This window comes from Pongo pygmaeus, chromosome 8 (genome assembly GCF_028885625.2).
Source record: "Pongo pygmaeus isolate AG05252 chromosome 8, NHGRI_mPonPyg2-v2.0_pri, whole genome shotgun sequence".
NCBI lineage: Eukaryota > Metazoa > Chordata > Mammalia > Primates > Hominidae > Pongo > Pongo pygmaeus.
The window spans coordinates 86,519,386-86,544,917 of NC_072381.2; positions in this window are offsets into that span (position 1 = coordinate 86,519,386).

Consider the following 25,532-nt stretch of genomic DNA (forward strand, 5'->3'; position numbering starts at 1 on the left):
GGCCTGGAATTAACTATATCTATAAGAAGTCCTAAATCACTGTAATGTAGAATAATACTTAGAAGTCAGGATCAGGTGCTAGTTTTACACATTGCTATGGCAGTAGCACTGTTCCCAGATCCTCTAAATGAACAGAGCCAGGGAATATATGTATGTATATGCATATGCATATGTGTGTGTATGTATGTGTGTTTACGTGTCTGTGTGTGTGCATTAACTTACATATATTGAAGAACTATGGGTTACACACTGTTCCCAACACTGTTACCACTGCAGTATTCTCTTTTTCCATATTTGTAAATTTCTGTACATCTGTAAATTTGTATATCTCTTCTGCACCTAAAAACCCAACTTCTATTACTCCCATTATCACCAATATATTTACTTAGAGCCATTTTCTGTATGGGAGCTTCCAGATTCACTCTTTTTTATCTGAAATCCAAATTTAATAGACACTGTTTTGTAGAGCAGTTTTAGATTCACAAAGAAATTGAGTGGAAGGTACAGAGATTTCCCATACACATTCTGCACCCAGGAATTTATAGCTTCTTCCATTATTAGCATCTCGCCTAACAGTGGTACATTTGTTACAATTTGTTGAACCAACATTGGCACATCCTTATCACCCAAACTTCATAGTTCACGTGAGATTTCACCTTGATGTTACACTCCAAATTTAACTGGTTGTTCTGTTCTATCTGGTAACCCTTCCTTTATATAAACAAATCCTGGAGTTCTCACTGCCCTGACTCTGACACAGATGCTCTCCTTCTCCACGTTCAGTCTCTGACATCTGTGCTGTTATGCCTCTGTGGTGTAAACACCCTGTTAACCTTGCTTAGGCTCTGACACTTACCTTAGGTTGCCCCTCCATGTGTATGTTTTACTCATCCTGCTCAGGCTCTGAGACCTCATACTGGTTTTTCCTCTGTAGACTTAAGGACTGGCCCTCCTTGTTCTATATCTAATGCTCCCCCCCTCCCCCTTACATGCATCCCTTCCTCCCACTGTCCAGGTTCTGACTCCTGTGCCAGGCCACCCTATCTTGTGGAAACAGGTGGTATCACTCCTTTTCATCTTAACCTCCACATTTCATCTTCCTTTCTCCCTCAGAAACTAATTCCTCATACTGGCCTACCCTGACCTGGATGTCCTTATTTTTCCTAGTCTCCAATACTCTGCATTTGGATACCATATCTTTCCTGTAATAGCTGTGATGCCAGATTTATTCTGCTCCACATGATGGCTTTAAAGCTGTTTCAATTTTTTTTTCTTTCTAAATTAGGGAGAGAAGAGAAAAGGAAAGAAGTGATGAGGATTAACCAAATTTTGTGTATGAAATGGTATGAAGAGAAAATTTATGATATTAATGTATTACAACACGAGAAGGTGAGAACTGGGATAGAAAAAAATGGCCTAGCAGAGGCAACGACATCAGTGCCAAGGTGTATTAGTCAGGGTTCTCTAGTGGGACAGAATAGGATGGACATATATATAAAGGCAAGTTTATTAAGGAGTACTGACATACAAGATCACAAGGTGAAGTCCCACAATAGGCTGTCTGCAAGCTGAAGAGGAAGGAAGCCAATTTGAGTCCAAACACCTCAAAAGTAGGGAAGCAGACAGTGCAGTCTTCAGTCTGTGGCTGAAATCCCAAGAGCCCCTGGCAAACCACTGGTGTAAGTCCAAGAGTCCAAAATTTGAACAACTTGGAGTCTAATATTTGAGGGCAGGAAGCATCCAGCAAGGGAGAAAGATGTAGGCTGGGAGGCTAAGCCAATCTAGTCTTTTCAATGTTCTTCTGCCTGCTTTTCACTCTGGCCACACTGGCAGCTGATTAGATTGTGCCCACCTAGATTAAGGGTGGGTCTGCCCTTCCCAGTCCACTGACTCAAATGTTAATCTCCTTTGGCAACACCCTCACAGACACACCCATAGACAATACTTTGCATTCTTCAATCCAATCAAGTTGATACTCAGTATTAACCATCACACAAGGGAAACATTTTTTTATGGTAGAGGTAAATTATGAAGAGAGCATTCACAGTGGAGGCAGCAAAGTTTATAATGAGAGAATGAGTATTGTATATTTAATGAGAAAAAGCTACCTCCTATGAGGATATGCCCAATGTTGCTGGCCTTGCTTACTGCCTAGAATTCATCAAAATCATGATCCTAGGAAGGGAAACAGCTTGGAAACAAGAATTCAGTGTAAGACGTACCACAAAATACACCCCTTAAAACATCCACAAACTAGGCAAATGAAAGGGTTTTTGTTGTTATTGTTGTTTGTATTTGAGCAATGGAGAAAAAGAAGCATAATTTGCATGTTGTAATAATTTTTCAAACTATGCAGAAAATAGTATAGAAAATGTGTTGACACTGGAATGGTTTAACTGGTAACATTCCAGTTGAAGTAGAATTTCAGAAAAATGATGATTTTTTTTAGTAAAAGCATATTTCAAATACTCTATGGGGCATGCTTACACTAAAAATATTTGTTGTTAAATTCAAATTGAATTGAGTGTCTCTCATTTTTATTTGCTGAATCTGGCTACCTTTATACTTGAAGAGAAAGAAAAATATATCAACATATTCTTTCATTTTATTGCTTTGGCCTCGAATAGTTTTGATCTGAGATTTGTAATAACTCAATCATGCTAAAATCTAAGCTATATTTTCAAATTACATTCTGGTTTTCATTATTAAAAGTCAGTAACAAAAATGCTTTATATATGAAATGCTTGCATTTCACTATAATTTATCCATAGACAAACACACCAATTGTTACGGGAACATCCCCCAGTCTTTAATAATCTCATTTTATACATTTTTGCATTGAGAAACTCAAAGAGAAGACAATAAAACTATTTTGTTTCTAAAGCCTAAAATGAATTCTTTAATATGTTGATCAAATCAAATGACTTAGTACTAGGTCATGGACAACTGCCAGTCAGAATAAACCAGAAAAAAAAACATATATAGGAGTTGGATCACTGATGTTAGCTTGAGCAGAATACAATGGATGGCATTCAAAAACTAGGTTTCTGTGGTGACATAAAGCACTTTATAGAGTGGTATTCATAGCTGAGTAACACAGAAGGGACAGCTTTGATGAGATCTAATCCATCATAATCTGTCATGAGGCTATCAAAAAGCAAATCCAGAGTAAACAGGGCATAGGTTCATTGTTGAGTAATTAATTATCTAAAAGCAGGAAGGGACAGGGAAGAAACAGACAACCATATTCACAAGGAAAATCCAGATTATAATTAACTTTCCAACGTTGAAAGCTATTTGCATTCTACTTTTTGAGGTATGTTGGTTTTTCACCAAAATGGGCTGGCAGGAATGAAGTAAAACTTACCTCCCAGTATGATCATAAAGGTCGATTGTGGCAAAGTTTTGGCTATCCAAAAATAAGATGTAAAGAAAAATAAAAATATCAGAAACCTCTCATTACTTTTGCTTTTTAATAGGAGAGATCAGAGATCAATTTAAGATAAATCACAGTTTTACCTTTTTATTTTATCCCAAGCAAAAATGATAGGATTGAGAATCACACATTTGGACTTAAGGGTTGTTTTTTTCTTAGAACATCTTAAAATTTGCAAATCAATAACATATTCAAAAATAGAATGAATTACAGAATTATAAAACATATTACAAGTAGTATGAATCAATAAACAGATAGAAAGATGTCTCCTTATTGTCCTTACCCTGTAACTAGTAATACCAGTATAAAACCTACTTTAAAACACTTTATGGCAATTTTCTCCCACTCTGCGGGGTTGTCTATTTACTCTGATCACTGTTGGGACTAATATCCAGAATCTACAACAAACTGAAACAAATTAGCAAGAAAAAAACAATGCCATGAAAAAGTGGGCTAAGGACATAAATAGACAATTCTCAAAAGAAGATATACAAATGGCCAACAAACATATGAAAAAATGCTCAACATCACCAATAATCAGGGAAATGCAAATCAAAACCACAATGCAATACTGCTTTACTCCTTCAAGAATGGCCATAATCAAAAAATCAAAAATAATAGATGTTGGCATGGATGTGGTGAACAGGGAACACTTCTACACTGCTGGCGGGAATGTAAACTAGTACAACCACTATGGAAAACAGTGTTGAGATTTCTTAAAGAACTGAAAGTAGAACTACCATTTGATCCAGCAATCCCACTACTGGGTACCTACCCAGAGGAAAAGAAGTAATTATACAAAAAAGATATTGCACACACATGTTTATAGCAGCACAATTCACAATTGCAGAAATGTGGAACCAACCCAAATGTCCATCAATCAATAGTGGATAAAGAAACTGTGACATGTATATATAATGGAATACTACTCAGCCGTAAAAATGAATGAATTAATGGCATTTGCAGCAACCTGGATGAGATTGGAGACTATTATTCTAAGTGAAGTAACTCAGGAATAGAAAACCAAATATTGTATGTTCTAACTCATAAGTGGGAGATAATCTATGAGGATTCAAATGCATAAGAATGACACAATGTACTTTGTGCACTTAGGGGGAAATGATGGGAAGGGGTTGAGGGATAAAAATTACAAATTGAATGCTCAGGTGATAGGTGCACCAAAATCTCATCAATCACCACTAAAGAACTTACTCATGTAACCAAACACCAACTTTTCCCCAATAACCTATGGAAATAAAAACATTAGAAAATAATAAAAATAAAAATTATAAAAATAAAATTATTTTTAATTTAAAAGAAACCTCATTATGGCTATAATGGCATGACAGAGACAAGAGTGATCCTTCCATTGTAAACAATCAAAACAATAATCTGTAAAAATATATGAACAAACAATTTCATACCAGAAGTGTAGCACTGGGGTTCCAGAAATAAAGGAAACAAATGGTAAAACATATAATACCCCAGATTTTTGACGGAGAAACATTCCAGAACACATGACAGTGAGGAAATTAGAGACAGTGTAACAAGGAAACAATAATAAAAGTTCAAGAGTCCTAGGAGACTGGAAGTTGTAGAACACAATTCCAGAGAGAAGGGAACTATGCAGAAAAATAATTACAGAAATCTTCATAAGAGGTACCACTGAGTCTGTCTAAATACTAAGCTACTCATGTATAGGTTAAAACTGCATGAAACCTAGCAAGGAGTGAAAGGGGAGCTAAAAACAGTATGAATATGTGATGGTTAATACTGAGTGTCAATTTGATTGGATTTAAGGATGCAAAGTATTCTTTCTGGGTGTGTCTGTGAGGGTGTTGCCAGAAGAGATTAACATTTGAGTCAGTGGACTGGAAAAGGCATACGTACCCTTAATCTAGGTGGGCACAATCTAATCAGCTGCCAGCATGGCCAGAATAAACATCAGGCAGAAGGTTGTGAAAAGACTAGGCTGGTTTAGCCTCCCAGCCTACATCTTTTTCCCATGCTAGACGTTTTCTGCCCTCACACATTGGACTCAAAGTTCTTCAGCTTTAGGACTCAAACTGGCTTCCTTGCTCCTCATCTTGCAGATGGCCTATTGTGGGACATGGCGATCATGTGAGTTAATATTCCTTAAATAAACTCCCCTTTATATGCACATCTATCCTATTATTTCTGTCCCTCTAGAGAAGCCTGACTAATACAGGATGATAATCAGAAATCATACAGACACGTGAATTCTATCCAGCCAGAGTGGAGAATCACTACTGATAACTAGGGCCTTTGGTGGAGACCACAGAAAGACTTAGTAGTGGGTGTAATCACTCGCTAAAGAATAGAATGGTGAAGATGTGACAAAAGATAGATAAAATACTTTCTTAGAAAGGTCCAAGTAGATGACACAAAACTGAAGCACCTAATGAAATGAAGACCAACATTGATTAAAGGAAGGCAACACAATAGAAGTACTCAACATCATAAAACTAGAATTTCCAATATCTAATCAAAAATTACTAAGTATATAAAAAGAATGGAAATTTGACACAAATTTAGAAGAGAATTCATCAATAGAAACAAGCCCAGAAGTGACAGAAATGGAAGCATTAGTCAATAGGACCTTAAAAAACAGCTATTATATTTACTCTGTTGATAGTTTCTTTTGCTGCACAGAAGCTCTTTAGTTTAATTAGGTCCTGTTTGCCAATTTTTGTTTTTGTTGCAATTGCTTTTCATATCTTTGCCATGAAATCTTTGTCAGAGCCTATGTCCAGAATTATATTTTCTAGGTTATCTTCCAGGGTTTTTATAGTTTTAAGTTTTACATTTAAGTCTTTAATCCATCTTGAATTGATTTTTGTATATGGTGTAAGAAAGGGGTCCAGCTTCAATCTACTGCATATGGCTAGCCAGTATCCCAGCATCATTTATTGAAAAGGGAGTCTTTTCCCCATTAATCATTTTTGCCATTTAGTTTAAAATCAATATTCAGAATTTGTGAGGAATTTAAACAAATTAGCATACAAAAAACAACCCCATTAAAAAGTAGGCAAAGGACATGAATAGACAGTTTTCAAAAGACGACCTACACATAGCCAACGAGCATATGAAAAAATGCTCAACATCATTAATCATTAGTGAAATGAAAATAAAAAAACAATATGAAATACCATCTCACACCAGTCAGAATGACTATTATAAAAAAGTCAGAAATAACAAATGCTGGTAAGATTTCAGACAAAAAAAAGGATTGCTTATACACTGCTGGTTGGAATGTAAATTATTCCAGCCATTATATAAAGCAGTTTGGCAATTTCTCAAAATTAAAACAGAAGCACCATTTGACCGAGAAATCCCATTATTGGGTATATATTCAAAGGAATGGAAATCGTACCGTAAAGACACACGCATATGTGTGTTAACCACAGCACTATTCATCATAGGAAAGTCATGGAATCACTCTCAACGCCCATCAACAGTAGACTGGATTAAAAAAATGTGGTATATATATACCACGCAATAATTTGTAGACATAAAAGAATAAGGTCATAAAAACCTTATGCAGCAACATAGATAGAGCTAGAGGCCATAATCCTAAGCAAACAGAAAAGCAAATACTACATGCTGTCACTTGTAAGTGGAAGCTAAACACTGAGAACACATGGATACAAGGAAGGGAACAACAGATATTGGGACCTACTTTAGGGTGGGGGTCAGAGGAGGGTAAGGATTGAAAATGTCTATTGAGTACTATGCTTATTACCTGGGTGATGAAATCATCTGTACACCAAACTGCCATGACATGCAATTTACCTATTTTACCAATAACAAATCTGCACATGTACCCCTGAACCTAAAATAAAACTTAAAGTAATCCACCTATTATGACTTAGCTTAAAAAAAGTGCTTATATTAAGGAGACAAAGGGAATATATATTTAAAAAACAAATAGAAGTTTAACAGAAAAAATGGACAATATCTGAAATGTAAAGTTTACTGGATGAAAATACCAGCATATTAGACACTGTGGAAGAAAAGGTTAGGATGTTTGAAGACATAGTAATAAAGATTATCTTAAAGCACAGAAAGAAAAAAAGTTATGAATGAATTTGCAGTCTCAGTCACCTGTAGGGCAGTAATAAGTGATCTGACAGGTGTGTACTTGAAGTCCCAGAAAAGGATCAACTGTGGAGTTTAAAAAATCAATGTCAAAATTGAGCTATTGCAACAGAGACCATATAGCCAAAAAAGCTTAAAATATTTAATGTCTAGCCCTTCAGAGCAAACATTTTGACATCTTATTTAGATAACTGGGATAACAATGTTAATTAATATTGGTATTTGAATTTCTGATGATTTGAAGACAAAACTAATTTTAGTTTTAGTCACTGTTGTTAATTCTACTTCTTTATTCACCTTAAACTCTAACCAAAAATCTCATTTTTGGATTTTCTTTTCTCCATTTAGGCTGCTCCTTGGTATTTGTAATAACTCAGTAGCATTTTATATTTTTGATTATCTGAACAAGACTCTATACACTAATACTTTATTATCCTAAGGATGACAGTACATGCTGGCCTATGGAATCTGAACATCTCTTGAAAGGAATAGAGAAAATTGAGAGGACAAATAATATTTTCAACTTTGGTGACAATTTTGCTTTATTTCTTAGACTCAGTTTGGGGTTTTCTTATATCTTCTTCCTCTAGATAAGTCTTCATTTCAAGAGTGAATGATAAAAAGTAAGGTAATGGCAAGTTAATATAATATTTTTGATAAGGAGGCTTTTTATGAAAGATGAAACACTCCAGGATCACACCCCTATCACAGGATACTGGGTTGTTTTATCTTTTAAAGGAACATTCTGAACTAAGCGCAAAAATATTAGCTAGTGTTTAGTTTTTCAGTGTTCAAATTACAGAATAAGTGTCTAATTATGTATCTCATTGGGATTTAAAGTACGCCAAGGAAGGTTATTTTAAGCATTTAGAGTTGTATGGCAACTCATTTTCCCCTCCAAATCTCAATGCTGTTAGAAGTTTCCTTCCTTTGTATTTTATCATTATAACTTGCAGAAATGGGATAGGGAATACACCTGAGTATTTCCTTTGAGAGCAAGCCTGTTTTAAATGTCTGTGATATTAAGCTTTGAAAGGTAAAAGAAAAATACTGTGACACCACAATCTACATAATTTCTTAATATTTATAATAATAGGCTATTTTGCCAAGTTCTTACTGAGTATTGGCATGAATCTCTTGCTTGTTAACATTAATTTTTCATTTGAAAAATAAATCTTCCACTTTCTATGACCATAAGCTTAATTGTTTTTATTTTTAGATCCCACAAATAAGTGAGAACATGTGAAGTTTATCTTTCTGTGCCTGGCTTATTTCACTTAACATAATGCCCTCCAGTTCCATCCATGTTTTTGCAAATGACAGGATCTCATTCTTTTTTATGGCTGATTATTACTCCATTCTGTATAGATACCATATTTTCTTTATTCGTTTGTCTGTTGATAGACACTTAGGTTGCTTTCAAATATTGGCTATTGTGAATAGTGCTGCAATAAACATGGAAGCGCACATATCCCTTTGACATACTGATTTCCTTTCTTTTGAATATATACCTAGCAATGGGATTGTTGGAACATATGGTAGTTCTATGTTTAGTTTCTGGAGGAACCTACATACTCTTTGCCATAGTGGCTGTACTCATTTACTTTCAGCAGCATTCATTATTGCCTGTCTTTTGGATAAAAGCCATTTTAACATGGGTGAAATATCTCATTGTAGCTTTGATTTGACTTTCTCTGATGATTAATGATGTTGAGAATCTTTTTATAAACCTGTTTTCCATATGTATATCTTGAGAATTGTCTATTCAGATATTTTGCCCATTTATTCATCAGATTATTAGATTTTTTTTCTGTAGAGTTGTTTGAACTCCTTATATATTCTGCTTATTAATCCCTTGTCACATAGGTAGTCTGCAAATATTTTCTCCCATTCTGTGAGTTGTCTCTTCATTTTGTTGATTGTGACTGCCTTCTTTGCTAGGCAGAAGCTTTTTAACTTGATGTGACCCCATTTGTCCATTTTTGCTTTGGTTTGCCTGTGCTTGTAGAATATTACTCATGAAATCTTTGCTCAGACCAATGTCCTGGAAAGTTTCCTCAGTGTTTTACTTTAGTAGTTTTATAGTTTGAGCTCTTAGATTTAAATATCTAGTCAATTTTGATTTGATTTTTGTATATGGTGAGAAATAGGGATCTAGTTCATTCTTCTGCATATGGATATCCAGATTTCCTACATCATTTATTGAAGAGAGTGTCCTTTTCCCCAATTTATATTCTTGGCACTTTTGTCAATATGAGTTCAGTGTTGGTGTGTGGATTTATTTCTTGGCTCTATACTTATTCCATTGGTCTATGTGTCTGTTTTTATGCTAGAGCCATGCTGTTTTGGTTATTATAGCTCTGTAGTATAATTTGAAGTCAGGTAATATGAGTCCTCCAGTTTTGTTCTTTTTGCTCAGAATGACTTTGGCTCTTCTGGGTCTTTTGTGGTTCCATATTGATTTTAGGATTTTTCTTTTCTATTTCTCTGAAGAATGTCATTGTCTTTTTGATAGTGATTGCAATGAATCTGTAGATTGCTTTGGGTAGTATGGACATATTAATACTATTGATGCTTCCAACTCATGAGTATGGAATATCCTTCCATTTTTTTGTGTCCTCTTCAATTTCTTGCATCAATGTTTCACAGCTTTTATTATAGAGACTTTCACTTCTTTGGTTATGTTTATTCCCAGGTATCTTTTTTTTGTAGCTATTGTAAGTGGGTTTACTTTCTTGATTTTTTTCAGATTGTTTGCTGTTAATATATAGAAATATTTCTAATTTTTGTATGTTGGTTTTATAGCCCACGGTGACCACTGCCTGGCTGTCACTGGTGTCCACTCAAGGCCCAAGGACTTTTCATTCAGCTTTTGGTAACTGTTAACAGGCCTTGCTTTCTCCCTATAGGGCAATGGGCTCCCTTTGGGCTCTGGATAGGTCTATAATTGCCTTCTAGGAACCAAGGCTTGGAATTCAGGATCCAGGAGCCTGTTTGGTTCTCTACCCCACTGTGACTGAGCTGGTACCCAAACTGCAAGACAAAGTCTCCTTTGCTCTTTTCTATTCTTTTCACAAGCAGAAAGAGTCCTCTCCCCATGGCCACCACAGCTAGGAATATGCTGAGTCCCACTTGAAGCCAGCACAGCACCGGGTCACACCCAAGGCTTGCAGTGAGTACTGCCTAAGTATCACTGATGTTTATTCTAGGGCCAAGGACTATTTAGTCAGCAGGTCATCCTCCAGAACTGGGTATATCCTTTCAAGGCAGTGGGTTCCCTTCTGGCCAGGATATGTCTAGAAATGTTACCCAAGAGCTAGGTCTTGGAATGGAGGCCTCAGGACTCTGCTTGGCACCCTGTTCTACCGTGGGGCAGATGTTATCCAAGTTGCAAAGCCAAGTCCTCTTTACTCTGGCCTCTCCGCACTTCAAGTGTAAGTAAGGAATCTCTTCTGAAGCTGCAAGGTGAGCTGCCTGGGCTTGGGATTTGTGTAATATAAGCACCACTTCAGGATTGTTTTTCAATTTGTGTGGAGAATGTCATTGGCATTTTGACAGCAATTCCATTGGATCCACAGATTGCTTTAGGTGGCATGGTCACATTTTACTACACAATTCTTCCAATGTATTAGCATGGGATGTTTTTCCACTTGTTTGTATCCTCTTCCATTTTTACTTAATCAGTTGTGTAGCTTTTCTTGTAGAGATTGTTCACCCAATTGGTTAAATTTAATCCTAGATTGTTTTTGTATCTAGAGTAAATAGAATTGCTTTCTTGATTTCTTTTTCAGCTACTTTGTTATTATTGTACAGAATTGCTCCTGATTTTAAAATATTGATTTTAGATCCTTCAAATTTACTCAATTTGTTTATCAAATAAAAGCATATTTTTCCGGAATCTTTAGGGTTTTTTAAAAATCTAAAGTCATGTCATCTGCAAGGAGAGACAACATGGATTTCTATTTTTCAATTTGGACGTCCTTTATTTCTATTTCTTCCTTGAATGCTCTGGCCAGGACTGCCAGCACTATGTTGAATAAGAATGTTGAAAGTGAGCATACTTTTCTTATCCCAGTGCTTAGAGAAAGGCTTTCAGGTTTCCCCATTCAATACGATGCTAGTTACAGTTTGTCATATAGTCTTTCTCGTGGTGGAGTATGTTTCTCTTATGCCTAATTTGTTGAGTTTTTATCATGAAGGGTTGTTGAATTTTATCAAATATTTTTCTGAGTCTATTGAGATAATCATATGATTTTTATCCTTCATTATGTGTGATGTGATGTATCACATTTATTAATTGATTACACTGAACTATCTTTGCATGCCTGTAATAAATCCAAGGTCTTGCTGCTTTGTGCAGTCTTGGGATTTGGTGACCTGTGTCCCAGCCATGGCTAAAAGAGCCAACATAGAACTCAGGCTGTTGCTTCAGAGGTTGAAAGACCCAAGCTTTGGCAGCTTCCATGTGATGTTGAGCCTGCAGGTACACAGAAGTCAAGAATTGAGGTTTGGGAGCTCCCACTTAGATTTCAGAGGATGTATGGAAATGCCTGGATGTTCAGGTAAAAGTTTGCTGCATGAGCAGAGCCCTCATTGAGAAGTTTTGCTACAGCAGTGCAGAAGGGAAACGTGGGGTCAGAGGCCCCACACAGAGTCCCCACTGGGGTACTGCCTAATGGAGCTGTGAGAAGAGGGTGATCATCCTCCAGACCCTAGAATGGTAGATCCACCAACAGTCAGAGGAGATCATTTTGGAGCTTTAAGATTTGACTTCCCCACTGGATGTCAGGCTTGCATGGGCCTGTAGTCCGTTTGTTTTGGCCAATTTCTCCCATTTGGAATGGGTGTATTTACCCACTGCCTGTGCCCCCATTGTATCTAGGAAGTAACTAACTTGTGTTTGATTTTATAAGCTCATAGGCAGAAGCGACTTGCTTTGTCTCAGATGTGACTGTGGACTGTGGACTTTTGAGTTAATGCTGAAATGAGTTAAAACTGAGTGACTGTTGGGAAGGCATGATTGGTTTTGAAATGTGAAGACATGAGATCTGGGGGGAGCCAGGGGCAGAATGATATGGTTTGGCTGTGTCCCCATCTAAATCTCACCTTAAATTGTAATAATCCTCACATGTCAAGGTGGGGCCAGGTGGAGATAATTGAATCACGAGGGTGGTTTTGCGCCATACTGTTCTCTTAGTAATTAATAAGTCTCATGGGATCTGATGGTTTCATAAATGGGAGTTCCCCTGCACAAGCTCTGCTGCCTGCTGCCATGTAAGAAGTGACTTTGCTCCTTCTTCCATGATTGCGAGACCTCCCCAGCCATGTGGAACTGTCAGTCAATTAAACCTCTTTCCTTTATAAATTACTCAGTCTCATGTATGTCATTATTAGTAGCCTGAGAATGGACTAATACAATTCTGGAGGATGTTTATGTGCTGATGAAAAAAATGTACATTCTGTAGGTGCTGAACACAACGTTTTTTAAATTTTTATTAGGTCTATTTTGTCTACAGCACAGATTAAATCTGATGTTTCTTTGTTGATTTTCTGTGATTTGTCTAATGGTGAAAATGGGGTGTTGAAGTCCCCAGCTACTATCCTACTGAGGTCGATATCTGCCTTTAGCATTAATAATATTAGCTATTTATGTCTGGATGCTTTGGTGTTGAGTGCATGTATATTTATAATTATTATATCCTCAAAGAATCAATCTCTTTGTCAATATAATGATCTTCTTTGTGTCTTTTTATATTTTTGACATAAAGTCTGTTTTTTCTGATATAACTATAGCTACTCCTGCGTGCTTTTGATTTATTTTTATGTAGAGTGTATTTGCCATCTCTTCACTTTCAATCTATATGTGTCTTGATGGGTAAAGTGAGTTTCCTATAGGCAGCATATAGTTGAGTCTTTATTTAAAAAAAAAAACCCATGTAGTCAGTCTATTATTTTAATTAGGGAATTGAGACTATTTACATTCAATGATGTTATTGATAATAGGATTTACTGTTATTTTCTAAATCTTTTTCTGATTGTTTTATATATCTTTTGTTCTTTTCTTTGTCTCTTATTGTTTACTCTTACAATTTGGAGTGTTTCTGTAGTGATGTTTTTTTTTTTCTCATTTGTGTATTTGTTGTTTCTGTGAGTTTTATCCTTTGATGCGTTTCTATGATGGTTGTTTCTGTATTTGAGTTTTTAGTTCATTTTCTATACTTACATATTGTGCAAAATAAACCCACCTTCTACATAATTGTAAAATGGTTGATCTATAATATTAATGTGACCATGTGTCTCTCTAATTTCATTTTTAAACTATTTATGTTTAGTATATAGAAAAATCATAACTAGTCCAATATAAAAGATCCTTAAAAATCTTCCACTTTTCTATTTCACAAACTTGATCTTCCTTAATGTCATCATATCATTTTGGACTCTATTGATTACATAAAGCATAACCATGAAGTTCCATGCTTCTCTTATGATTACATCCTTTCCTAACTAAACCATGGGTTTTCCTTCAATTACACAAATCTTACTCATTTTTCAAGAACAGCCAAGGTCTCAAGTTGAATAAAGTATAGTGACCATGTAATATCATCTAAACTAGGCTATGTAAAGAGTGAAAGGGAGTCATTAATAATGACGTTGGGGCACCACTTGTAAAGTGAGATTTTCCTGGGCACTTTGACCCATATGGGCACTGTAGATTAAGATCTTCCTTTCTCAATTTGTTTCAATTCATGTAAAAACTCTATGAGGCAACATATTATACTTGAAATGTTTATGTGAACATCTCTTATGTTTAACTGTAATCTCATGAAGACACAGATTGTTCTTTCATCATCTTTGTGAATATGTATTACCATGACAGATACTAAAGATGACTACAAAAAGTAAAGAAATTGACTCATAATCTTCATTGTTAACATCAGTTAAACAACTCTTGTATTACTGTTGTATCTTCAGTTTCCTGAGGGATAATATTGTTAACCATCACCTTGTATGTTCACAGACAGCCATCAAGTCAGGTGTAAGTGTGTGTTTTGCAGTTGCCCCCTTAAGTGTCAGTTGTTCCTTGTTTGTAATGGCAGTATCTATTTCCCATTTTTTATCAAAGTTATTGCTGATAATGATTTAGAAAACATACCTCTTGGGCCGGGCGCCGTAGCTCATGCCTGTAATCCCAGCACTTCGGGAGGCTGAGCCCGGCAGATCATTTGAAGTCAGGGGTTCGAGACCAGCCTGGCCAAAATGGTGAGCCTCTGTCTCTACTAAAAATACAAAACTTAGCCAGGCATGGTGGTGCACACACCTGTAATCCCAGGTACTCGGGAGGCTGAGGCAGGAGAATCGATTGAGCCTAGGAGACAGAGGCTGCAGTGAGTCAAGATTGTGCCACTGTACTCCAGCCTGGGTGACAGTGAGACTCTGACACACACACACACACACAAAAACTGTTATCTCTCTCTCACACACACACATATGCACTGTTTAAAAATAAAAATTACATTTTTGGATTATGCTTGGGAATTCAGAAATCTGGAAAGAAGCTAGCTCCCACATGCAATGCCAAAAATAAAAAGCCTTATTGTCAATATTCTATGACAACTTTTCTAGAGATTAGAGAGCTAATGTCACAAGGCAACCAACTACTTAAAAATTGAAAAATCACTTGTGCCTGCAAGAGGAGTTAGAATTTGAGCACTTGCTGACCAAGGGTGGTTGCAGTTGGACACTAGAAAGAAGAATTCTGCTATTCAGTTAACGATTTGACACAGACCAAACGTGGGTTAGCAAGCGAGTACAGAATTCATGGGGCCACAGTTACAAGGGAACTTCACATGCTCTTTGCTGGCTCTTTTCCATGGAGTTCACCAGGTGTTCAAAAAAAGATTGTTGAGTCTTATAGTACAGGCCTAAGGGGGAACAAGAGCTACTATGGGAAATAAATGAAATGCATCCAATTCCCTCTCCTTTTGTCTCTAGAAAACAAAGGCCTTAAACTGTGTTGAGAAGAACAATACATACTGTCACCTTGATAAAAGAGAACATAAAAATTAACTCTGACCCCTAGGGAGAGGCAGAAATACATGCTGAGTCCAGAATCGCAGCTGAGGAGAACAAGGTGAAATGTGAAGGACACCTCGCTGAGACATGGAAACAGAGCTTCTGCCTAAGAGTGAGGCTTAATCAGGAAGAAACCGAAAAACAACAAGAATAAATAAAAACATAATAAATTAGTGAATATGTCCCACCACCACTAATAAGCAACACATAACACATTTTGGTGGGGTATTTCTGAGACATAGAGAATGTGGAGAAAATTCCTCTCTGAAGCACAGCATAAAAACATACTAAAAGCTGAAGGCAAGATTACACAATATTAGAAAAAAAAGAGAATTATTTTCTAGAAGAGTAACCATGCCAAACACGTTAAAGGAAGTTATTCACTCAGAAGGAATATTATAGGAGTCATGTATTTTTCTATCAAGTAATAAAGAAAATTCAAAATGTCACACATGAAGGTAACTTTTTTTTTACTTTTATTATCATAAAGGTAATTAACTGTCTACAGCAAGAGTAGTAGTAAGGTATTGTGTGTTTTCAGCATATAAAAATAAATTAATGATAGCAATAGCTCAAAGAATGGTAGGTAGAAATTGGGAACTGATTAAGATCAGTGATGGTCTTATACTTATGTGATGGTTAATTTTATACCAGGTGGTGGTTAATTTGTGTGTCATCCTGACTGTATCACAAGGAACCCAGATATTGTAAACATCATCCTCAGTGTCTGTGGTGTCTATGAGGGTGTTTCTGGATGAGATTAACCCTTTAATTGGCAGAATGAGGAAGCAGGCCGAATGGGCCTCATCCAATCAATTGAAGGCCTGAATAGAATGATAGTAGAGTAACAGAGAATTCACTCTTTTTCTGTTTGATTGTCTTTCATCTGGAGCATAAATCTTCTGTCTCTATACATGGACTTAGTGTAGATGTTATACCAATGGATCTCCTGGTTCTCAAGCCTTCAGACTTAGACTGACACTATACCCCTGGCAACCACTAATCTGTTCTTCATCTTCACACTTTTATCATTTCCAGGATGCTACATAAATGGAATCACACAATATGTAACCTTTGGAGATTGACTGTGTTCACTCAGCCTAATGTCCTTAAGATTCATTCAGGTTGCTCCATGTATCCATAGTTCATTCCTTTATATGGCTGAGTAGTATTCCATTGTTTGGGTATGCCAGAGTTTGCTTAACCTTTCACCCTATGAAAGACATTCAGATTGTTTACAGGTTTTTGTCATTGCAAATAAAGCTATTATCAGAATTCATGTACAGATTAAAAAATTTAAAAAAACAAAAACAAGAATTAAATACGCCCAGAGCACACTCCATAACAAATGCCCACTCAACTGAGGAAAGTACTTTTCCAGTCTTATTCCTCCTAGGAGAATGTGTTTCTGCCTCTCCAGACTCCTGTAAACTTCCTGTGTCATCTTAAGGGATGGAGAGGCTAAAAAACACTGATGAAGGTCACAGTCTATACGACACAAACTCACTAAAACATTGACATAAAATTTTAAGATTACAGAATTTTCCCCTCCCCCAAACCTTACCATCATAACAACAGCACTCTAGTGTAATAACAGGAGAATACAGCTAAAAGAATTGCAAGACACAGCTTATCTTTGGGCATGAGTACTTAGGGAAGCCAAAAGTTAACATAAGGGGCAAAAACAAGGACACTAGAAGAATCTGTCACTTATAGCTACAGCAAATATTAAACACAGGCCAACTCTGAGCCAAATTATCATAAAGTCTCACACTAAGGACCTATTTACCTTAGTTCCTATTACACAATACATCATGTCTAGATTTCAGTAAAAAACCATTAAGACACAGCAAGAAGGCAAGACAACGGCAAGAAAAAATATATTCTTAAGAGAAAAAGCAAATATCAGAAGCAGAGTTAGATATAAGGCAGATGTTGGAATTACCATAAAGAGGATTTAATATAGCTAAGATTAACATATTAGGGGCTGCAATAGAAATGTAGACAACACTCAGTAACAGACAGGTAACGTAAGAAAAGAGATGAAAACTTTAAGAAAGGATCAAAGAAAATGCTAGAAAGAAAAAACAAAAAACAAATGAAGAATGTCTTAAGATACTCAGCAGTGGACCGGATATAGTTGAGGAAAGAATCATTGAGTTTAAAAATAGGTCAATGGAGATTGAGACCATCCTGGGTAACACAGTGAAACCCTGTCTCTACTAAAAATACAAAAAATTATCCAGGCCTGGTGGCAGGCGCCTGTAGTCCCAGCTATTTGGGAGGCTGAGGCAGGAGAATGGCGTGAACCCGGGAGGCAGAGCTTGAAGTGAGCCGAGATCGCACCACTGCACTCCAGCCTGGGCGACAGAGGGAGACTCCGCCTTAAAAAAAAAAAAAAAAGGATAGGTCAATAGAAACTTCACAAGTGAAAATGTAAAGAGGGAAAAAGAAGAGTGAAAATTGAAACAGAGCAGCACATCCAAAAACTACAAAATTTTCAAAAGGGAAACATAGATAACTGGTTCACAACAGTAGAAAAAAGAGAGACTGAACATTCACTATGGTAGATCGCACTGTATGTAAATAAATACTACTTGAAATTATTAAAATAATAAAAATAAAACAAGAGTTTATGAAATCACAATGGAATTAAAATAGAAATAAATATCAGAAAAAAATAGCTAGAAAATCCCTAGATTCTTGGAAATCAAACAACACACTTTAAATAACACACAGATTTTTCTTAAAGAAAAGCCCCAAAATATATTTTTAAAATGTTTTTAACTATACAGACATGAAACACAAGTTTTCAGAATTTGTGGGATGCAGCAAAAGCAGTGCTTAAAATGAAATTTACAGCATTAAAGACATATTTAAAAAAAAGAAACAAAATCAGTATTACGTTATTTTAGGAAGCTAGAGAAAAAAAGAGCAAGGTAAGCCTAAAGTAAGCATGATAAAAATATACATATAACAGAAATCAATGAAATTGAAAACAGAAAATCCGTAGAGAAATTTGAGAAATCCCAAAGCTGTTCTTATGTAAGGGTAAGTAAAGTTGATAAGCTTCTAACCAAGTTAAACAAAATAAAAAGCATCAACATGTAAGTTATTAATATCAGAAATGAGATTGGGGCCATTACTACTGATACCTTGGGCATTAAAATAACAATGAAAGAATATGATGAACAACTGTTTGTGAGAATTTTGATAATTTTGATGAAATGGACCAGTTCCTCAAAGTCAATTACTATAACTTACACAAAGGCATATGAGTAATATGAATGTCTATACCTACGAATGAAATTGAATCAATAAATAATAACCTTTCCCCACAAAAATTACTGGGCCTAGTTGGTTTCACTGCTGAATTCAACTTTAAAGTTTAAGTAAAAAAAAAAAAAGATACCAAATAATTATCCACAATAAGTTCCAGAAAATAAAATCTGAGGGAAATCTTCCAAATTCATATGCCAAAAAAATGAATGTAGACACCACTAAGCTTGCATCTTTCACAAAAATCAACTCAGTACAGATCATAGACCTAAATATAGAAAGTAAAAGTATAAAATTTTGAGAACTAAACATAGGAGCAAGTCTATGTGACTTGCAGTTGGGTAATAAGTTTTTAGACTCAACACCAAAAGCACTTGTGTGAACCAGCTTCAGAAGTCATATCCTGTTCTTTATATGGTATACTGGTGGTTACACAGGTTGGTCTTATTCAGTGAGCCAGATGACTACACAAAGGATTAATATCACAAAATAAGAATCTTTGAGGGACATCTGGAGGCTGCCTACCACTTCCTCAAAAAAAAAAAAAAAAAGTTCAGGTCAAAATTTCAAACTCATGAAATCTGACTCCAAAAGCATATTAATTCTGGCATTGCCAGTCACCAGCTGTGTGACTTTAGGTAAATGACTTTAACTCTTTTCACTTCTCTTCATTTCAATTTTGCACTCATGAATTGAGGATGGTCAAAGTACCTCCCTACAGGGTTATTTATAGAACGAAATAAGAAAATGCAAGTAAAGCAGCACAGAGACTACAACCTGGTAAAATTTAATAATAGCAGCAGCAGCAACCACCACCACCATCACCACCATTTTTGAATGCATAGATTGTATTATTTATTGTGATAACTAGTTAAATGCTTTCCACATATCCCCTCATTTAATCCTCAATTTACCACATTATTCCATTTATAGTTAGAAAACTTAAAAAGTACAATATTTAATGTACTCATTTTAAAGAAAACTACTTTGTAGTTTTAAATTTAAATTTAAATTCTTTAAATTTATTTAAAAATATTTTCCCTTAAAGTTATTTCAATATCACAGAATGCAGTTTCTTAGGGATAGTCAATGAGAGGAAAATCATACTGTACCAGCTAAGTAGCCTAGTAGCCTGTAAACAGACTTCTCCTTAACCTGTATTTCAAGGTCTTGATAGCAAGTGCTTTATCTCTCTCTCTGTCTCTCTTCATATATCTATAAATTTGTACTTGAACTTTTGGCATTTAATGTTGTCAGACTTAAATCTCAGGATCAGAAAAACTGTTAAGTAAAATGATTACCAAGCTAAATTGGTGAACATCACAGAAAGTTAACTTGCAGAATTTAGGCTAATCTCTACCTCGTCATCCTTTGGTAATATTCTGAATTTAAAAAGAAAGTTTTAAGAAATGAAACTTGTCGAGCATGGTGACTCACGCCTGTAATCCCAGCACTTGGGAGGCCTAGGGAGGCAGATCACCTGAGGTTGGGAGTTCAAGACCAGCCTGACCAACATGGAAAACCCCGTCTCTACTAAAAATAAAAAATTAGCCAGTCGTGGTGGTGAATGCCTGTAATCCCAGCTACTTGGGAGGCTGAGGCAGGAGAATCACTTGAACCCAGGAGGTAGAGGTTGAGGTGAGCTAAGATCACGCCATTGCACTCCAGCTTGGGCAACAAGAGCAAAATTCCGTCCCAAAAAAAAGAAAAAGAGAAAGAAAAGAAAAGAGGTACAAGAACTGATAACATAAGAAGTTTTGCCGTCATGCTTTAACTATCTGAGAATCTCAAACAACTGGAAACACTGAATAATAAAGAGCAATATAAAAGGGACATTGATTCTATGATTTACCAATAATGGGGCTGGAAAGATTCAGCCACTTTGATTGTTTCTTTTGTCAGTTTTGTGTAGCTATTATTTTTTCAGTGTAAACTGTAGCTTCATGGATTACATAAGAGAAATTCGAAGAGCAGCATAAACTTAAATCTTAGATGTTTCCTTTCCATGATTAAGAAAGATTATTTGGGTTTTTACTTGTTTCACCATGGCTTAGTAAGGACAACCTTATTCAAACAGAGCACTTAGAATCACAATATCATAACATTTTTGAGAGGAGAATGGTGTCTGTATATGTATATGATATCATCCATCTTATTTCATAATGTAGAAAGCAAGAATGCTGGAAGTGAATACATTTGTCAAAGTTTATAAAGGCCAGAGGTCGCCAGAGTCTTAAAGATTTTAGTATTACAAGTTGATATACTAGTAGTCTTATGTAAATATGAACCTTTAACGTATAATTTTCTAAAAGGTAAAATCATGCACATATAAGACAACATATACCAAAGATTTTATGCAACACATTAATTGACGAGTCCCTAAGATGTTCAAAATATTCCAAAAAGAATATTTTGAAACAAAGTGTTTATGGGTAATGTTAGACTATCATTCTTGGTTGGATACAAAACTGGTTAATATTCAAAATACCATAAATTATTATCAGTGGAATTGTCTGTTCCACTTTACAGAAATTATTTGCATCTCTACTGAGTGAAAAAATCTCAGAGTTACTGATCCTGAAGAACTGTAATATAGAATAGATAACACAAAGTCTCCCAGCACGTCACTGAAAGAACACCCAGTAATTTATTTTTCTCTTTTTGTACATTTTGAATAATTTTTGTAATGGTTTTGTTTTTGGAAAGTACATTTCCAAAGTAAAAATTTCTCTTTTTCTTTTAAAGGCTTATGAGAATTACATGAAATGGGAAATTATAAATGAAAATGCTATGTGAACTAACTAAAAATGCAGATGTCAGGCTGATTGTTTTTCTTCCTAAATATATTTATTTTATGAAATAAACCATTTTTGTTAGTGTTGATGGTATATATTATATATTTTCTTGTAATATAATTATCACTTAATTCCAGTCAGTGAAGCTCTTATAGCAAACTCCACTCTGCAGAAATATAGCTGCCACCCTGGAGCCTCTGTCAAATGGCATTCCCCTTTACTATAAAATAAAAGTATATCATCTGTTTCTTCAAATGCCTGGACACTTCTGCTTTTTGCAGTGTACATTTAGTGAACTTTACTTTTTAGTTAAGAAATTGTCACCTTTATAGGTTTTTATAGCTTTTTTTCCAGTAAATTATTGACTGTCATGTGCTGGCTAAGTATTATTAAACGTACAATTGAGAAAAGCCATACCATTTTTGCCAACTACTTTAATACCATGTACCATAAATGGCCATTTCTAATGGAAAGCCCCAGAAAGCCCTGCAGTTAACCTCCTGCTTGTCTATTTGGTGAATTGAAAGGTCAGAGCCTGAAGGCAATGTCAACACTTGATCAAACTAAAAAGAATAAATAAAGATACAATAATAGTCTAACTCCTTGTTGACAGAACGTTTCTAAGCCCATTTGAGAGACATAGTGTCAGCTCTCTGCAAATATCAGTCCAGGTCTGATGCTTCCTGACAAATGAAGAATGATACTTACAAAATTGTGAAAGAAGATGAGTTTTTATTTGAAAACTTTACAAATCCCCTTTGCAAATCTCCCTTTATTTTTATAACTCTATTTACTGTGAACCCCTAAATATGCCAAATATAAACAATTATAAGGTCCATAACATACAAGGATATAGCAGATAATAAATCGTACATACATGTGTCTGCGTGTATTGTATAATTGATGGGCTTTGAAGGAAATTTCTGTGTGCATGCATGCATATGTTTTTTTAAAACAGAACTTTCTTCGAATTCTTCTGGTTGTGGCCATCCTTCATTGTAAGCCATATGTTGTGAGGAATTTTAACTATTTAAGAAAAACTGAAATTTAATTATGTGAAGTGTATGAATATACTGCGTGAAATTTCCTGATTTTTAAAACTGGCCTAATTTTTATAAAACATGAATAATAGTCAAACGAAACATGTCTGACCAAAATATATGTGTGTGATGGCAGTAATAACGGCAAAATTTAGTTACCAATTTTAACTATAAGTACTTCATTATATTTTACTTTGACAAAAGTAAAAAAGAAGCTGATATTGCATTAGAAAAATATTTATTTTTAGCTTTCTCAAAGAGTTGTAAAATTTATTTACTGTTCAGTTACTAGGAACAGAATTGAAAAACAGAAAACATTATCATAAAATTCCAATATTTAAACAATTAAAATAAACTAATCTATAGAAATTAAAAGAATAAATTATGCAAGACATTTTAAGTAAGTTTACGTAGTAAAATTTTTTCCCAAATATAACTAAAACATGTTTTTTATTCATTTATTTACAAATCTCATTCAGTGGAAAAGTGGAATACAATATTTAGTGATTTTGCCTAGTAGCATAATGTGTCCAAATGCTTTGGCTGAAATTTCTAGTCAATTAAGGTAAAGATGAGATGGCCTAGGAATCCACATTAGCAAAACTTTGCCACTCAGTGAATTTGCCAATGTCATAGCATCCACTTAAAATGAGTAAATCACAGGAAAGTGAATATAACCAAATTCTGCTAAATGCCTTCCTTGTTTAAGTAAAGCCTTGTTTAAGTTAAAGTTCATAATCTTCTTTTTTAGCCTGGCCTAGATTTCAGTCACACCTCTTACTTCCTTCCCTATTTCATTTTTTTTTAAATTGTATTATTATTACACTTTAAGTTTTAGGGTACATGTGCACAATGTGCAGTTTTGTTACATATGTATACATGTGCCATGTTGGTGTGCTGCACCCATTAACTCGTCATTTAACATTAGGTATATCTCCTAATGCTATCCCTCCCGCCTCCCCCCACCCCACGACAGTCCCCGGAGTGTGATGTTCCCACCAGGCTGTTGGTCTATCTGCACTCTGGGAGCCTGGAGGCCGGGATGAGGAAGGTATGTCTCTCCAGGGAGAGTTTGCCTTTGCTGTGGTGGGGGCCCCAGGGAGTGTGGGGCACTTCCAGCAGCATAAAACAGCACAAATACAAATGCCAGCCCCACCAGAGGGCAGGATTGGGTAAGAAGTCTCTGTGGTGACCTCTCAGAGCCCCTCATCCCTCCTCAGCACCTGTCCCTCTTAGCTGGTGTTGCAAGAGTCAGAGCATCTTATAATATTTAGTAGAAGAGCTTCGTGGTGGCTCACACCTGTAATCCCAGGACTTTGGGAGGCCCAGACAGGCAAATCATGAGGTCAGGAGTTCGACACCTGCCCAACCAACATGAAGAAACCCCGTCTCTACTAAAAATACAAAAAATTAGCTGGGCATAGTGGCTGGCACCTGTAATCCCAGCTACTCGGGAGGCTGAGGCAGGAGAATTGCTTGAACCCAGGAGGCGGAGGGTGCAGTAAGCTGAGATCAGGCCACTGCACTCCAGCCCGGGCGACAGAGTAAGACTCCATCTCAAAAAAGCAAACCAAAACAAAAAAGAACAAGAATCCTGAGTCAAGTAAATTAACCTCTTAAGTCTCAGCATCCTCATTTATTTTTTTCAAGTTTCAGAATGCTACAATTTCTAGCTTTAATTTCTGAAAAATAAATGTACATTATAAGAAGTAGGTTATTTATTTGGTAGAAATCTGTCATCTCTGGGAAAATAAGTAATACGTAATTACAGTAGAAATGTCATTTTGGCTAGGCCTGGAAATACACTGATAGTAAAGTTTAAAAAAGCACCCACCGAAGAAGATCGAATAAACTTTAATATATTTAGTACCTCAATTCCCTACAAGTAAGGCTAGACTTTTTTTTAATTGAAGTGGTCAGGTACAGTCTTAATCTGTTTTGTGCTGCTTTATATCTGAGGCTGGACAATTTATTTTTTTAAAAAAAGCTTTATTTGGATCGTGATTATAATGGTTGGAAAGTTCAAGATTGGGCACTTGTATCTCGTGAAAACCTTATTAGGCTGATTATTTTTATGACAGAAGGTGAGGGAGAGTTGTGTTGTGCAGAAATCACACAGTGAGGGAGGAGAAAAGACCGAGAGGTGACATGCCAGTCTCCTTTAAACAACCAACTCTTGAAGAAACCAATAAAGAACTCACTTACTTCTGAGGGAGGGCATGATCTATTTATGAAGAATTTAACCAAAACACCTCCCAGCAGGCCCCACCTCCAACACTGGTGATCAAATTTCAACGTGAGGTTTGGAGGAGACAAACATCCAAACCATAGCAGGTACCTAAATCATCTCATTAGAAAGGAGTCGGAAAGGCTCAACTGAAAAATAATCAGTTCAACAACAGACCAACCAAATAGCTTTAGTGTCTTCGAAAGTGCCATAAAAAGTTATGCAAGATTTACTGTATTATTTAATATAAATAATTACTTATTAGAGAAAAATAAAGTAAATATAAAGAATAAACCTTAAATGCTCGTTTTTCTACTACTCAATTATAAATACAATATTTTTAGTAAGTTTCCAGGTTTCTATCTGTAATGTTTTCTATTAACATTGCTGTAAACAACATTAGATTTACTTTTTTACTTGGCTTTGTATTATAAACATAGTGTCATATAATTAAATAAGGTTCCATTAACAATGTATCGTGACCACAGACTCTCACATAACCAGTAGCCAATTACAAAGAAACCTTAGTGACTTAAAGCAATACAAATATTATTAATACATTA